Genomic DNA, 17,343 nt, shown 5'->3' with positions numbered 1-17,343 from the left:
TGTAATTGGAAACCTGCAGATCCACAGACCTGCAGATCTGTTTTTAAAAATAATTATCTGAAGTTTAGGAAAAATAAATTATTGCATTCTCTCCTAAATTTTTGGTTATAAAGCTTTCTTTCAAGTGTTTAAACTGTATGTTTTGGTGAGAATGCTTAATTGCTTCTCTGAACTACTTCCATTTTTACTGAGCAAACAGATATATTTTGCTTCAAGCTTCATTTCTTCATTTTATATTCTGAATTGCAAATGAAACTTCATTTAGAATGACAGGCAAAGAGCTAAAGCACCTGCCTTTGACTAGAACTGTTTGTTCAAGGAGAAACACCTAGATAGCCAATATAGATCCAAAAATTGAGTCTAGAAATCAGTAAGATTAGCAGTCGTATGCAGATCTTGTTCTACCTAATGGATACTAACTTGCAAAGTTTGGAAGGAAGGGCTGTAGCGGATGGAGGAAACTTAATTTTCCTTGCTTATTGTCTGAAGTATTGCAGAACACTGATCTTGAAATCCGTGCAAAAAGAAGATTCTTCCACTGCTTTAAATACACTATTTCCCCAAAATTACAGAAAGTCTCAAAAATAGCTGTGTGTTTTAAAATTTAAGACGTATCCAAGATAGATAAATGAGTAAAGCATGAATATATGCTTCTTATGAGAACTTTGGAGTGAGTGCATTAGTGATCTTTGCATTAATAGAAGTCAATCCTCATCTGCATAAACTACATTAAACTACTAGAATATTTTGCTGAGTTACTGGGGTTGTTTTACTGATTTCTAAATGCTGAACTTGGTTTTAACCTCTTGCTTTAAGTAAGTGCTACATTATGTAATACGTCTGCTAAGAGTACCGCTTTAAAGGCATTCTTCTGAACAAATTTCAATGTTCAAAGCAAAGTCTTTTTTGAAAAAGGAAAATCCTACTGTTTAACATTGTTTACAGTTATCTGAAAGTAAGGGGAAATGAAACACTTTAGATTTTATTGCTCTCAGTGTTTTTGTGATGGTCTTGCTGGTACAACCTGAACATTTGCAATAAATCCCTGTCTGGAATTCTTTATTTAGGTGAAAGAGCCATAACATCAGTAGCATTTTGTTCAGCTCCATGATAAAGAATTGGGCCTAATATTAAACATGTAAGGAATAAAGGTGAGAAAAGCTTTCCAACTTGAAAGTGTTATCTAAAAGTGCCGAGCTTCCAGTTGGATGGCTGGATAAGGAGCAGGCTCAAGACCCATGGGTATTCGTATGAGTAAATAGAGTCTCTCAAATAGATTTTCATTTTTTGTTTGCTTAATATACACAGTTGGTTTATGAATCCTTTAATGGTGTAAGGACTCTTAACTCTGCTCATATACAGAGGTGTGTATGGAATTGGTTTGGCAAATAAGTTGCTGTCTAAATTTTTATCCATGAAAATCTATACAATAAGAAGTTCCAGACTAAAGTATCCAATATTAATCAAAAATTTATAATTGAAAATGTTAAGCCCTCCCCAAAGAAACAGAACCTGCACTAGCAGATGAATTTTTGTATATTTTAAAGTGAACCCACCTACAGTGAATTAACTGTCACAGAGCTGAAAAAAACAGCAGTTAGATTAGCTCTTCTCTCACATGGGATTGCATATTGTACATGGAGGATAAAATGAATATTGAGGTGGATTCAAATTGTGTATTATTTTGCTTTTTTGTATATTTAGCACTAATTTTAAAGGCCCTGCATGGATCAGCGATCTGAAACTATGCCAATCAACTCCGCTGCCTTTCCTTTTGAGGACATATATGGATTCCACTGTGGTGCTGTAAGACATTAGCGTGTTGCATAGGCAATCACCATTGAACGTCATGGCTTTCGCTGTCTTATGTAGGGGACCTGTCAGATATGTCTCATTTCTGAGATCCTCTGAAAACTCAAAAGCAAGACACACAATTAAAAATTTCCTGGCGTTTGTAAAGTAATTGACTCTATTTTATTTATTCTTTTTGAGTTATTTCTAAGGGCTTCCGTTCGATAAGGACTTAACACTTTTAACAGTATTCTAGTTTCAGTTCAGTGCCATTCTCAAAATGGCAGTCTGGTTAAAAATGTAGTCCACCTGGAAAAATCTAAATTACTTTATCTAATGAAGCTTAACTATTTGTTTTCCATTTGCTAAATGACACTTCATAAAGTGAATATTTAATGACTGTAATGGCAGGCATTGAAGGAGTTGAAATCTGAGGCATGGAATTGCTCTAAAGGGTTCTAATGCTAAGGAGTGTGGGCTTTTTTTGCCTATCCAAATCCTGTTTACTAGCATTTAGAAGGATATACAGATTTAGAATGACCGAGAAAAGAGAATATGCTAGCAAATTGAAAGCAGAGTGGGAAAACTCCCCATTTAGCTGATTTAATATTGCATGGTTTTAAGAACTGAGGTTCTGTCTACTCATCATGAACAGAGATTCATGTGCATTTTCAGAACAATATAAGTTTGCAATAGTGTCATCCTTGGCTGCTGACAACCATGCTTGAGTTAGTGTAACTGGCATTATATGTTCTTCAAGAAAATGCTAATGTTTGTGGAAATGCTCTGAAAGGAAAGGCTCTAACGCTTAATATTATTTTAATAATAATAATCAAGACATATTGTTATGGGGACCCTTTTACACCTGCCCCTGCTTATGCAGAGCACTGTGACTTTGGTGGCAGGATGTAGATCCTACTGGAGCTCCTGAACTATCAGGTAGCAACAGGGAAGCTCATCAGCAAAGGCACCAAGCCCTCTGCTGCTCTGGGATGTAGCTGATGGGTTTGTGTAGACAACAGTGAGAATGACTGTATTTAGGGTCACTATCAGTCCTACTAGCAAAGCTTTTCCTTTTTCTTTCTTTTTTTTTTTTTTTTTTTTTTTTTTTTCCTGGCTTTATCTAAGTCTCTATTACATATTGACTTCAGAAGAGAACCTTTTCTAGGATGCACTGTAGTGCCACAAAAGCATATGAGCATCTGACTTATGGTAGTGATGATGTGCACTTGCACATATGCATATGCCTTACTTCAGGCTTTCACATTTATCTTTTTTTCTCAGTTTTCAATAATTTATTGAGTTAATATGCTCTTTTAAGCTACTTTCCTTTCTTTCTTTCTTTCCTTTTTTTTTTTTTTGGGGGGGGGGAGCAGATGCCTTAACAAGTGTGAGAATTAGAAGTAATGTGCAAATGACAGAGTTGTCTCTAGGAAACAAAACCTGGATATTTAATAAGTAAGAATAAAAATACTTTTATTCCAAAACTTTTGTCCCTTGAGAAGGTTATGTAGATGGCTGACGAGCTGCAGAGTAGTCATCAACTTGACTAGTCACCATTAAGTGCCATGTATGCTATAGATTGGGTATTTTACATTTTTTTTTCAGCACTAAAACATTTTTTTTCCAAGAAAAGTAAACCAAAATTCTGTACTATCAGAGAATACGTATAGTACTCCTTTAGATTTTAAGTGATGCCATTAAATTGAGGTATGAGTCTTACTGTTATACCTAGCAAGAAAAGCTATGGGTAAAAAAATATGAAATAGGACCATATTTTGGGCTTAACTATGGTGAACTCCTGAAAATCTTTTTCATTTATAGCTCATTATTATTCCACCTGTAACAGAGCAATAAGAATTTCAGGAAGACATAGTGAGGATTTTTTTGGAGGGAGGGGTTTGTACAAAGACTGGTAGTCAAGAGTCGAAGTGTACTATTCCAAACCTTTGTTTTAAAGACTCCAATTTCAAAACCATCATATAAGCAGCACCGTAAGACATCTCTCTTTAGCTTATTTATTTTTTTCTGTGAATCTGTCTCACTTTTGTGATGTACTTGTGTGACATCAGGAATTTTAATAGTATCAATAGCCACCCCATCAGTTACAGTTATCTGTTTTGGAGCATCCAGTTTCTGATTAAGTACTTTGGTAGCACTGCTTATCAGCAGAGAAAAAAACCTGAAGTTGAAACTCAAATGTGACAATGCCTAACAACTCTGTTGTTGCCATAGCAAAGGCAATATCACATAAGCAGCCACTCTGCACATAATTCATACAGCCAAATTTTAAACATAACATGAAAATTCATTCCTAAATTAATAATCTTTAAGGGAGGGAGCTTTCCTTGATGAGGTGGTCTTGTTCACTACCAAAATTAACAGGCTAGTTGTGAACCTCTTTAATGCTGCCCCTTTACACCTTTCTTTTGTTTGAACATATTGTTCTGTTTCTGAAACATCTGTTAGTTTAAATATGGCCTCACAATATGTTTTCTCCAGTGTTTTTTTTTTTTTTTTTGCAACATTTCAATGAAGTTCCATATTCTGATCTTATTCAGATTTATTTGCACACTGCAGAATTAAACCAAGCAGTTTACAAATGCCTCTTCTGGTTAATGGTTGTCAAGAATTTTTTTTCAAAGCAGAGGTATAAACCAGATCACTTTTCAGATGAGAGTTTTGAAATATATATATATATATATATACATACATACACACATAGAATCCTTGCTGCTAGTTGTCTTTTAGTGTTCTGATAATAAACCAGGAACTTTTATTTTTTAAAATCCAAATTGACAAATGGTCCAGCCTTTCTGTCTGATCCTCAGAAGTGTAGATAACCATTCAGTTTCAGTAAAGTTAATGTAGGATTTGATTGTACTGCATTTATCAGATCCAAGTAGTAGTATTTGTTACTGATCTCAAAAGGATTAGGACAAAGTTGTTTTTTGAGAAAATTCTTTGTGCTTGCATTCAAAGATATGCAACAAGGAGAAAGTTTGTTCTTCAGATTTCTATTCTATGTAGTTGTTGTTTCTTTTGCAAGAGGTTACCATTTCTAAATTAGGTCAGAGGATAATCATACTGATGATCACTATTAGCAAATGCTTATCCTTTAGCAGAATAAACTAGTTTTAGAATTCTACTTCCAAATAAAGCAAAATTATACTAATATCCTACTTACTACTAAAATAGTTTATTTAATGAAACATGGTGCAGTTTACAAGCTGAATAGTTATCAAGACAAATGCTGTAGAATAAGGATTCCCAAATATTAAAAATATATCATTCTGGAAGGGCCATGTAGGGAAACTATGAAATATCACATTTCTTCATTCCTCTCTTCCATCTTTTCAGATGCATCTTCTTTTTCTAAAAAGATGAAGTATGGAGATGGAAATCAGTTGTATTTTTCAAAAAGGAAATGTTTTGGGGCCCTACCTTTGGCCCCCGAGGTATTCAAAATGTATAGAGAAGCAACTACCACATGAACCTAATTGCAGCACTGAGCGGGGAGCCCAGTTGTAGGACAGCTGGCCTGAGCAGGATGCTCACTCTGAGATATGAAACAGGTGACTGTGCAGCAGCAAGGCTCTGCTTCTCCTGGTAATGCTCTTTCCCTGCAACAAAGGATGAGGTGCTGGGAGGCACCAGTGATCTGATCTGTTGTTGCACCCACGACCCGGAGCGCTATGCAAATGTACGCTCATGCATACCTTCCTCCCTCACCGTAGATGAGGATTAGAAAACACCCAGAAGAAAAAGGGAACTTTTCCTGGAGGTTTCTGGTGCAGGGAATTTTGCAGCAAATTCTCCACTGGCTGTATATCAACTCATTTTAATGTATTGGAGGATTGAAAACTTAGCCCTTTTTGTTGTGCTTAGCTGCCAAATAACATTATCTTTGAGAAAATAGTTGTGTTTGTGGACATGATCTTGCAGGGTATTCAGCATTTCCTTTTTTTTTTTTTTTTTTTTTTTTTTTCCCCCCACAGGTAGAAATTTAGGGCACTTGGTACCTCGGATGAAGTGTTTAGGAGAGTAATTTTAAAGTGTTTGGCCTTACATATTTAACATCTGCTACCATACCATATGGTGGGAATTTCCAAGTAAACTGTTAATTAATATATGAGCATACCAGAGTAAGCTGTAATTAAACTGTATTCAACTGAAATACATTATTTTAATATAGTGGGATGTGAAGTGCTGTAGTTCTGTATTATACCTCTTCTGTTCTATAAAGAAGAGGGCAAAAACTTGCTGAGAATAAATTGAGTCTTTAAATTAAATGTTAAAATAGATTTTTTAAATAAATGGTTTAAGACTCACATCAAGTATCCATTGATTTAAATGGAAAAGGACCTTCTGCTTGGTAGTGATGAATTTTTAGGTTGTGAGTGCTGCAGAAACCCTGCTCATAAGGTTTTACCAGAGTCTGGATTGGCACGTGGGGACACCATATTTCCATCTGGGAAAGCCAGGGCAGAAACCACCGCAGATGTGCTGCATGGGCACTCGGTGCACGTGCAGTTGAACTATGCAAGTGTGTGAGCCATTTTCATGTAACTACAGATGACAGGCTGATGGGTCCTCATGAATCCCAGAAATGGCCAAAATCACCTTGGGGAGAAAAAAAAATGTAGTCAGGTGTGTTGTAGCCATGTGGGTTTTAAATAGGAGGTCAGTCTCTGGAGACTGGGTGGCACTGGCTGGATCATGCCTACGCTGTTCAGGCTGGTGTTCCCTGTGGAACAAGCTCATCCAGTGTGAGCAGGCTGAAATGGTACGGAGGAGTGTTGTGGTGGGAGCTAACGGCGTGTGTCAGCTGGAGGTTGGTACCGGGACCTCTTTGGCCCCCCAAGAAGGGGACCTCTTTGGCCCTCTTTTGGGTAACAGGATAGACATATGCATGGATCCTGCTAAGATGTCCACTAGGTTCCCTTGAAAGGGCTCTTACCTCCCACAGAGCATGGTCTTTAGCAGTGCAGAAGTTTGTAATAATCCTGGTTTTGTTAAACTTTATAAAAATTTATATTTAGTTTGGCCAGATCCACCAGTTGCCCATAGATACAGCTGGAAATGACCTATTTTAAAAGAGGATCTTCTTCTCCAACCTCCCCTCCTTTTCTCTTTTCCTTCTCTCCTGATAATCTTCATGCCAGTAAAAAGGTGAAAAAAATATTCCGCTGCACAGTGTGGCCAGGTAAATATAGGTGGGGCATTTAATGCTGTGCGAGCATTGCACTAGGTGGCATTCTTTCCTCTGAGTCAACATAGAAACCTTGCATAGGAATTGAAAGCGAGCGTAATGTTTTCAGGGAGACGTGAACCTGAAATCTCAACCCCCAGGTGTGGTTGCTGAAGGTCCACTGGCATTCTTCAAAGGTGTAGGAAAGCTAACACTAGGGCCCCGATTAAATCCCATTTGAAAAATTAAAGTCTGCGTAACTGGATTCATTTCATTGGTATGTGACTGGCATGCGCCTTCCTTACTTTCTTTAATTGCTGCATAGTTTCCTTCATTGCTTTTACACAGCTGATATTTTGGCTAGCTTTCCTGTGACTGGTAAGGCAGGGTGCAGTGCTGGCTCTTGTTTTGTTTCAGATTTTCAAGAAATAGTGGTGCAGGTGCTTGTTGCATGCAAACCTGAAGTTGCCCTCTGAAGAAATAACTTAGACTGTGTGCAGTCAGCTCTTGCACACATACATTTTGCTTTGTGTAAACCCGTTAAAAACCAAACAAAGAGCAAATCTTTTCTTAGTCTGAGTTAGCTGCAGGATCCAAAAATACCCCTTGTGTATGAAGCGCTGGCTGACTGCTAGATGACTTATTACTCCCTTATTGTCACGGGTAAAGCTCTGGCTCTCTGTCTCCAGCTCTCTTAAGAGACCAGGCATGGTGCTTTTTTTTTTTTTTTTTTTTTTTTTTTTAACTTGTGTTAGAGCTGATCTAAAAAAATTGCAGATCTGTTAGTGTGCTTTTATTTTCGTAGTCTGTTTGCTTTTTTGTTTCCAAAACTGTCTGCAATTGCACCATGATGAAGTAGTCATTACTGCTTTTCAGAGAGGTGTTTATTGCCGTGTTCAAATATTGTGGTCTTCCTGTTGATTTAATCTAAAATGCAAAGACTTACTGTTTCTTAAATCTGTCTTTGTGCCTTGTAGTCTTGAATGTTGTGCCCCACAAGTCCTTTTGAAAAGTCACTGTGATCAGTAATTTCACTGTTGTGTACTAGTCTTTCAGATCAGACATATTCTTCATTACTTTAGCCATTATTTTAAACTATATGGATCTTAGCTATTTAATGCAGTCTATGGTCAAAAGCCTATTTCTGGAACCCTGATAATTGAGTCCAAGAGCACAGTGTAGTGTGAATAATTTGTCATGCTCTGTGTGTGGATTTGAGAGAGAAAGAGAGAGAGAAAGAGAGAGGTTACGCCTGGAAGCATAATCATTGCACACAAGAAATTTCCATTTAAGTGCCAACGTGAACACTGAAGGAAGGAGGACAGTTTCTCGTAAGAAAAATACAAAAAAAAAATCATATATAAGACAGAGCTCCTGGATAGCAAAGTCATTTTTTTTAAAAAGGACCAGATACTGCATAGCTTTCAAAACATTGCTTTAAATGTCTGATTTAGCAAATTACATTACTAGCATAGCATTTGAATGCATGCATGAATTATCGGGGAGCTACCCTAAGCAACTCTAGAAAGTAAGATGCTTATACATAAAACTTCTGTGTTCCTACAATTAACACGTTCCCTTGTGTTCCTTTTTTTTTTTTTTTTTTAATAAAGAATTTGATGTTCCTGATAATTACCTTGGCTTAAATAAGAAAGCTAAACAGTTATGGCATAGCTAATGATGGAATTCTATTCATCTCCTTAATGGAAATCTCAGTATTGGAAAATGCTCTTACAAGTATAGACATCTTGGGAAAAAAAAAAAAAAAAAAAAAAAAAAAAAAAAAAAAAACTTTGTGCAAGATTAAACATCACTTTTCTACAAAAATATTCCCCAAATATTATAGGATGTATGTATTATTCACTAGGAGAATAAAAATGAATTTTGTTGTGGAAGGCTAAAGGTAAATCGTCACTTACCAAAATTTTACAAAGTTAGTGCATAGAAAGCTCACAGATCTTTTGTTTGTTCTGCTATGGTTGATAGAAGTTTTTCCTGTTACTTACTTGGACATCATTTGGTTTAGCTGGTCCTTCGTCCTAACCATCGTCCTTCAGCTCCCTGTCAGCCACACTGAACTGCTCCATTATGAACTGGAGGTAACTAATGCTAATGAGATATGAATGAGTGAACGTGAACAGACTGGGCAATTAGTTACTGCCTCTTCTGTTGTTATCAGATCACAGGATTTTATCAGTTTTCTGACATAGGGGGTGGTGGTATGGTTGTCTGAGCATCTGAATGCAATGGATTGTGGAACAGGGACTTGAGTTTGGAAAATACTGTGTCCTGACCGTTTTTCAACTTTGCGTATCAGTGCAAAGATAAACTGCTGTTTAGAAAAACAGGTGCTGATGGGTATAGCAGGATAGTTGAAAATACAACCTCATTGAGGGACATATTCCTTTAAGGAAACAAAAATTAAACAAAAATTAGTCTTCTAATTGAAAAAGATAAAGCAGAATAAAAACGTTGCTGTTCAGCCCCATATAAAATAAATAAAAAACTCTTTCTTTGTGAAACATTTGTTCTTCAGCTGATAATATATTGCAGACTGTGGTGAGAATGGTGACATTTTAGATTTAAACGAAAAATGGACTTGCTCATGACTCCTTAATACATATGTATGAAATCAGTTGAACTAACAGAGGCAGAATTGAATAACATCTAAGAAATGTAATGTTGTCTTGTCATTTCCTTAGATGTCCTCACTTTATACATGTTTAGTAATGTGGCCTATCTTTTACATATTATAGATAATTGACTTAAAAGCAGACAGTTCTATTTATCCTTAGAATTAAAACTGTAAATCTTAAGCCTGTACTCTCTCTTGCATTGCTCTAAAATACTGAAAGAAATTTCGTGCAGAATACTGTACTGGTAAATCTTATAAAGTCAAAATTCATCTCATGGAAGAATTAAAATGAACTACAGCCTCTGAAGGAAAAGACTGATGTGTGTCAGAGTTTAGTTTAAATCAACAAAATCGTTCCTAAAACTACAAATAGATCTAATTTACTTTTGTTTTGTTAAAGAAAATCTTTGATAGTATTGAGGCAGTTCACAAAGGTTTTTTAGTTCAAATCATCTTAGTAATGTAGGATGTCATAGAGTGTACTTTCTAGAAAGAAAATGGCTAGCAGGTTATGGTAATTTAAAAATGAGTAAATAGATGCTGTAGTTTTTTTAGTATTGTGATTAGGTATTTAAATTGCAGGAGGTCATTTGTTCTTGTTTCACTGCTTACTGTTTTAAGGTTTTGTGTTGCTGTTGTGGGACAGCACAAATCCATTAAAAACCAACCATTATTGTTGAGAAAAATAAATACATGTGTGGATCCTCTAGAAGAACACATCCTGCTTTCATGTGATAAACACCATAAGGACAATTGACTTGAGTGAACTTTTGATGAATTCCTTTTAAAGTTATTATCATATGACAGATGGGAAGTAAACTAGCTAGGAGTGCACTGAGGTCGCATAAGGCCAGCTATAAAGAGTTGTCTGCCTGGCTTTTTAGTGTTTTTATTTTCCTTCCCTTAATGATTTTTTGCTGAGGCATATGTGACTTCAAGTTTGCTCTATGCTTTCTAATCCAATTGGTTTGTTTAGTCAAATGAATGTTTTTTTGTTTAGTTTTGAATTTTAGCTTTTGTTTTTAGCATTAAATGTGCATGTGTAATTAGGATATGTTATTAAAGATTAGATTCTCACAATGGGATGTGTGCCAGCTCTTGAAATGAAGTCATGCTTGTCAGGAGATAGTAAATAATAAGCTTAGTAAGGTTTAAAAGATGTGTCTTGCAAAACATTAGCCCCTGTAATGAGTGCAAAGTGGCAACAATACATAAATATCAATTGTTTTTCTCCAATGGATCTATCTAAATACAAATTTTCTTAATTTGAATTAAATTTTCTTTTGCCAGTTTAATGAAACAGGCTAGAAGAGATGTTTGTCTTTTGAGAAACCACAGTTTCCCATCCTAGAACAATGACTTATTTTGAGCTGAAGGGGAACAATCCTACATTCATACAATATCTTGTAATCTTTGTTCCCCAAACCACTTTAAAAATGGGAAACAGCTGCCCAGTGAATCCCCATTCAAGGCAAGGGGGAGTCTTGGATTCTTAGCTTTGCTTTTGAGGCTGTCTATATTCTTGTTTTTCATTTTATCCAGAACCTTTTAATACTCCCAGGAACAAGGGCTTAGAGCATACAGTTTCCCTTTGCTGTTAAATACTTTGGGCATTGTAACATGTGAACATCCTGGGTACGTGTGTGTGTCTGGTGCACCCAGGCTGGCACAAATGAGAGGTGAAAAATATGTGGCATAGGCAGGACAGCATTTGGAGACAAGGATGGGTCTGGCTCCATGCTAACTTGATCAGATAAAACTCTGTGCAATCACACTCTAAAAGATTAAAAGTGGCTTTTGATGAATGCAGTCTTAAATGCAGGCTTCTGATTTCTGTCTTTAAGCATATCAATTTTTCCATGGTTCCATGCAAAGTAACTCCTCTGCTAATAATCTGTGGAGAGGGTACTTTGGCACTTCAGGTGTGTTTCCTGGCCCTTGGGGGAAAAGAGGAGCTGAGTGTAACCCCTCTGCATAGCCTGAAACACAAGAGAAAGTGGGAGCAGGATATTAGGATGCACGTATACGACACAGAAAGTGCAGTACTTTAAGTAAAGCTGGAAAAGGAGGTGCCATGCATACACACATGTTCTCAGTCACTTTTTATTTTTGGTTGCATTATTTTGTCTTTTTTTTTCAGAATGTGTCTATAACCTTTTTTCAAAACTGCTTGTATAAAGCAAATGTTTGACTCGGGAGCCACGCGATATCGCTAATGAGCAAATATTGCACTTATATTGATAAAACAAAACTAGAAACAAAGTAGTAACAAAGAATAAGCTATAAATTCAGTAATATGGGAATGCTTTCCAAGTAAGCAAAAACTACATTTCAGCAAAAAATGCTGAAATTAGGTAGCCATTATGCAAAGTAGTAACATATTGTTATGGCTACTAGCTACACTGCTGCTAGAAGCACCAACCTTTGTCTAAAACAAAAGTTATATACTCATTACTGAAAGTCATTAAAAAAACCTACATATCATTTTGTAAGAATTTTTTCCTTCTCCAGTATGAACAAAATTCCAGAAATGGTACTCTATACAACCAACTTTTTTTCCTCTGTGGTACTGTACTCTCTGTATCTTCTCTTGTAATACTGTTTTTTGTTACTTTGGAGTTTCCTGCGTTTCAGTAGTAGGTAAAGTGGCTGCTCACCACCTTCAGTATTGCAGGAAAGTGCCCTAGTTCCCCTCATTATAGGGGGAGGAAGGAGGTTAAATGCTTTATCTGATCATTACTTTAGATGCACTGAAGCACTCCTGAATGACTGGCTTCTTTTTTTAATGAAAGACACTTGTCTTGTAACAGCTTGATATGCCCAGCTAATTAAAAACACTCTGTTATATTACTTGCTATATATCCTGTTTAAAATGCAGAAATTGTTTGCTCTTTGGCAGATTTATTTCTTGTTGATATTAGTTTTGTAGGATCCCTGTCTTGAATTTTATAATTTAGAAATAATAAAGCATAAAGGCATTTTATATATTTGAAAATACAAAAGTTTTTTAATCATTAATATAGAGAACATATTCAGTCTGGTTTGGTATCATTAGATGCAAATTTGTTCTATATGCATAAATACCTCTTCTTTATGGCAAGACTGAGTAGAGGGGCATTTAGTGTGACACCTTAAGCTTAGGAGTGTGTTTTAAATAAGAAATTGTTACAATATACAATATGCCTTTGCTAGCAACCTTTTTAAAAGCTGTCATGTAAGAAAAATGCCCTTTTTAAATGAAGAGATAGAATTATCTAAACTTTCTTAGGCACTCTGTGTTAGCTGATGTCCTCTGATTATTTGAAGCTTGGTGTATTTTTCCATTGGCCTCCTCACTGCAGTGCTTTGATTTCTTCCGTGTGGATCTAAGTGTGCACAGGTTGGACTCCAAGACTACTGGGCTGCCTGTCACTCCTCATTTGGGATCTACAGGTCTGAAGAACTTTACCCAGCTGGAAAGCCAGATTGCCTGTTGAGATGCAGCCACCTCCTAAACAAATCAAATATATCCTGCTTTTCCTCTTCTCTTTTTCTAGTGCCAAAAGCTGTGGGGTGGACTGAGGATTAATAACCCTATTACTTTTTGTCCCAGCTGGCAAACAGTCCCTTGAAAATTTCTTTGGTGGTCATGTTGGTACAAATTTTGCAGCACAATGAAAATTGGAAAAATTATTATCAATGCCTTAAAATTTCACAAATAAGGTTACTATTCAGTGCACTGTTGCAGAGCCTATTGGCCAAACAAGTTGGGGTTTCTTGCAAATACAGTAGTGGTAAGAAGTAAAACCAAGTGCTCAATTAAACGTTCCTCTCCCCTCCTCCAAAAAAGGGGAAGGACTGTAGCAAGGATGCTACAGTCTGAATGGTAAGGCAGAAAAGGTGAACTCTATATATAAAGTTATTCAGAGGGAGAGATCTGGTAACCAAATGATAACTGTTCACAATTCCTGAGCAAACAGTAGAAGCCATCTCAATTTGCTGTCTGCTTAGCTGTTTTTCTAACTGAACTTAAGCTGAGAGAAAAGGTTTTAATCTGCGACACTTTCCTTTGATGAGGCTTGCTGTAGGAAACCAACTGGATATCAGTTGTCTTAGGCTCTGTAAAATGTAGCCCTGTGTAATCTAGTTTAAGTCATACATGAAAAGAGAGAGAGGAAATATATGAAAAGAAAGGCAGAAAAGAGTACTACTAGCTTTTTTTTTTTTTAATATAGAGTATCAATTAAATGATTTTGAGGAATGGGAAACTCTTTGGTATAAAACTCCTGTCTGTTATAAACTATAGGTCTGTTGTGATCTTGCTCAGTGCTTATCGCTGTTACAATGGTAAGCCAGACATTACAAGATAAATTTGCGCTCATTAAAAATCAACACATACAGCTTCAAAATCTGTTTCAGGAGGCACTTGAGGCTGTACGAGAAATCTCAGAGCGTTTTGACAAAGTGCAGATACAGTGTGTTGCCGTGGGTATGAGCAACATGATTGCCAGATTTGCATCCTGTTCATTGCAAGGTGGAGAGGGCCTCAAGTATGTGTTGCTTAGTGAGATACGAATCAGGAGCCTGGTCAAAAGAGAACTGTAATGAATTTTAAAAGTGCTCTGCGGTTGAGATTACTTCCTCTGATGAGTCTGCGTGATGCGTTCCTGTACTAAAACCAATTCAGCATATCAACAGGGGTACTGCAGGATATTCATTAATAAAAGCATAGTAGATGTTGATGTCCTTGTAAGCTCCAGGTTTTATTTTCAACAGAATTTGTGATGGCTTTTAAGGGAATGTTTTCAATGGTGGAGTAGTTAGTGACATTCCCAAGGAAAATTTGAAATGACATCTTAGAGTCTAGGACTAAGCCCTTTTCTGTTCTAAAACTTGCATAAAAGAATTAATCGCATTAAATTGTTGAGACAGATAGAAAAAGAAGCAAACCCATTTTAGCATAAAAATAAAGTAGAAAAATGAAATAACTAATGTGATGTGTCTTGGATAAACCATGCCACATTTTTCTTTTTTACTTCATAATGGTAACATATTATAAAAAATGGTTATGGCATCTACCATATGCCAAAGGCTCTGAAGCAGCTTGCTGGGAAGAGCAGGGAGGGAAGCTTTTATGCTTTCGGTAGAGGGAGTAAAGACGGCCCTTCCAGGCTCTTGCTTTGGCCCCAGTGGAGCCAGACTTCAAACTTGCCAGGATGTAGAGATACGCTTGGGTATGTGCGCACGGTATCCGTGATGGCAGCTAGCCTCTTTTGCTTGAGGAGAAATGCATTTTTTTCTCTGTTTTGGGGCAATTCAGCTTCTACACCTTTGCTCCCGGCGAGAGCCAGCGGCTGGCGCGCGGCTGTGCCGAGGCAGAGGATGACATGTGCCCGGGGAGAAGCCCTGAGCCCCGGGGGCAGCCCCGGCATCCCCAGCACCCCCCAGGCGGTTCCTATAGCTGTGCGCCTTTCTTCTGGCATTAATGGATTGTTGACGTGCTCGCCTGGGGTGAAGTTGCCCGGCACGAGGGAAACGCCTGCGTCCAAGCAGTGTGTGATGGGCCCATGAGGCTCGCAGAGAGACCCTGCGCAGGTTGGCTGGTCTGGAGAAAGCAAGGGAGTTTTAATGTTGTGTTCTTAACTAGAGGCGTCTTTCTGAAATTGGTGGCTGCCCAGGTGAGAAAGTGTGGTCCGTGTGGAGCAGAAGGAAACCAGAAAGCCTCCTCTGTAGCTAGGCATGACCTGAAACACCTGTGAGATCCTTTAAGAAGGTGATAGAAAGACTCTGTGCATCCTGGGCTTGAACCTGGGTTCTGAAATGTGCTAATTCTGACCTAAGCAAAACAAAAAAAAAATCAGTGTGTTAGTTACTTAGCAGCATAGCAAGACGCTCTGTAACGACTGATATTTTTGTTGTGCTCTGAACACTTATTAGCACTTATGGTTAGTTGTTGAAACATGTTTAATCACAGTATCTTTTCTTAATGGTTCTAGTCATTAGTGCAAAGCTTGTAAAACTGCACTGTGATTAAGTGAAAAAACACCTTGTAGTTTAACTCTGTGACTTGAAATGATACAATTTTGAGTGTTTAGATTACTGGCCCAAGCACACTGTGTTTCCTTCTCCCTGAAATAATATTTTAAACTCTTGAAGTCTTGAAGTATTAATAAAATAATTCCAGGTGACATGCAGAAGTCTGAAAGTCAGATCTTCTTTTACAGCCATTAAATGATTGGTCATTTTTAGTATTTCATACAAAGATGACTATTTTTTCTCATGACTGAAACTAATGATTTCCCATCTTCCAAAGGTCTGCTATTCAATGAAATATTTCAAGCATGATACAGGATTGGTCCTATAGAGGTCACACATCCATTGAGTTGCTTTTTCTTCCATGATACTAGTTAAATATTCAAAAAAAGTTTGGAATTGATTTCTGACTAACTTAAAAAACCAAATCTCTCAATTATAAATTAAAATATTTTTTTTAAGCCTCAGAACTCTTCAAATTACTGAAGCAGTTTTTTAATGTTTTAGCTTAATATACAAAGCTTTCCAACTAACAGTAAATTAAAATGACTAACTCCTTCAGGGGTCTGTAATTGTAGGACCTTCTCTTCAATTGAAATCTGTTCATCTGCACAAAATTGACGTTTAATCAAAATAATTTTCATTCATCTTTCTGTACTTTAAAAATTCAGAATGCGTAAAAGAACAAAGGGAAATAATCCTTTCTGCTGGCATATTTTAGAGAAAGCAGAATGGAAAGTCATGGAAAACCTCAATGATACACTGCTAATCTACCCATATCCTTCCCATTTTGCATACTAAATTACAAAGACCTGCCCCAAGACCTCTACCTGTGGTAGAGTCCTTCGCAATGAACTATAGCTATGGGGATTTCTGTCAGCTTTACTAACAGTGAACATGTAGGTAACTGCATGCCCATGGCGATGCCTAGGCTGTGCGTGGCTGAGCAGCACGTAGCGCCCAACCTCTCTAGGGAAAAGACAAGCTGAGAGGGCAAACGCTGGTTAGGACAAGTAAGAGGAGATCTGGGGCCACGTCTTGCAGTGTCTCGCTCTGCCTTGCGGGGAGCGGGCAGACCAGCCAAACAGAGGAGCTCTGAAGAGAGGGTCTCTGACAAGTCCATGCAGATTGGTGACAGACACCCCAAGGTCCTCCCCAGCAGTAGCGTGTATGGCCCCGAGGTATCTGCTCTGCATTACTACAGGCAGTATTGTGTGTCTAGGAATAGCAGTGGGTTAGTGTGAGGGAATTAGGGGTGAAAGATGGCGGATTTCTGTAGTTTAGTGTTGGCTGTTGCTCCCAGACGCATTGGTGTGGTTGGGACCTGGCAGAGACAACCTTCTTTTCCCATGCCTCAGCCACCCGTGGAGAAAGACAGGCGACCCCAGATGATGAACACTGCAGCAGATGGTCTTGGGAGGAACTGAGACACCGGAAAATAAACCTCTGTTTCCTACCGTTGCTGAAGGGTGATGTTTTTGTTGAGAAATAAGTGTAAAACCTGACCAAGAAAAACAATAGCTTTTTCTATTTTTCCTGCATTCTGGTGAAGTACATTTTTCCAATTGGCATTTAGAGGGTGCTGAATGATGAGGATTGCATTTGTGGGGAAAAAAAAAGTCTTCTTTTTAGAGATTAGCTTCTTTCACACAGAGGAGGAAGAACAATCTCTCTACAGGCCTGGCCAATTTGTAATCTTGGTGGTAGATGGTAG

General features: G+C 37.5%; 1 protein-coding gene across 6 annotated transcripts in view; it reads left to right on the top strand.

Moving 5' to 3' along the window:
- The window catches only part of CNKSR2 (connector enhancer of kinase suppressor of Ras 2), a 224,684-nt gene that overhangs the window by 1,608 nt on the left and 205,733 nt on the right, over nt 1-17,343 (top strand). The gene's annotated exons all lie outside the window — the stretch shown is intronic.

The sequence above is a fragment of the Rhea pennata genome, chromosome 1 (assembly GCF_028389875.1).
Source record: "Rhea pennata isolate bPtePen1 chromosome 1, bPtePen1.pri, whole genome shotgun sequence".
NCBI lineage: Eukaryota > Metazoa > Chordata > Aves > Rheiformes > Rheidae > Rhea > Rhea pennata.
Note: the sequence above shows the minus strand (reverse complement) of the source record. Positions and strands in the feature narration are given on the sequence as shown.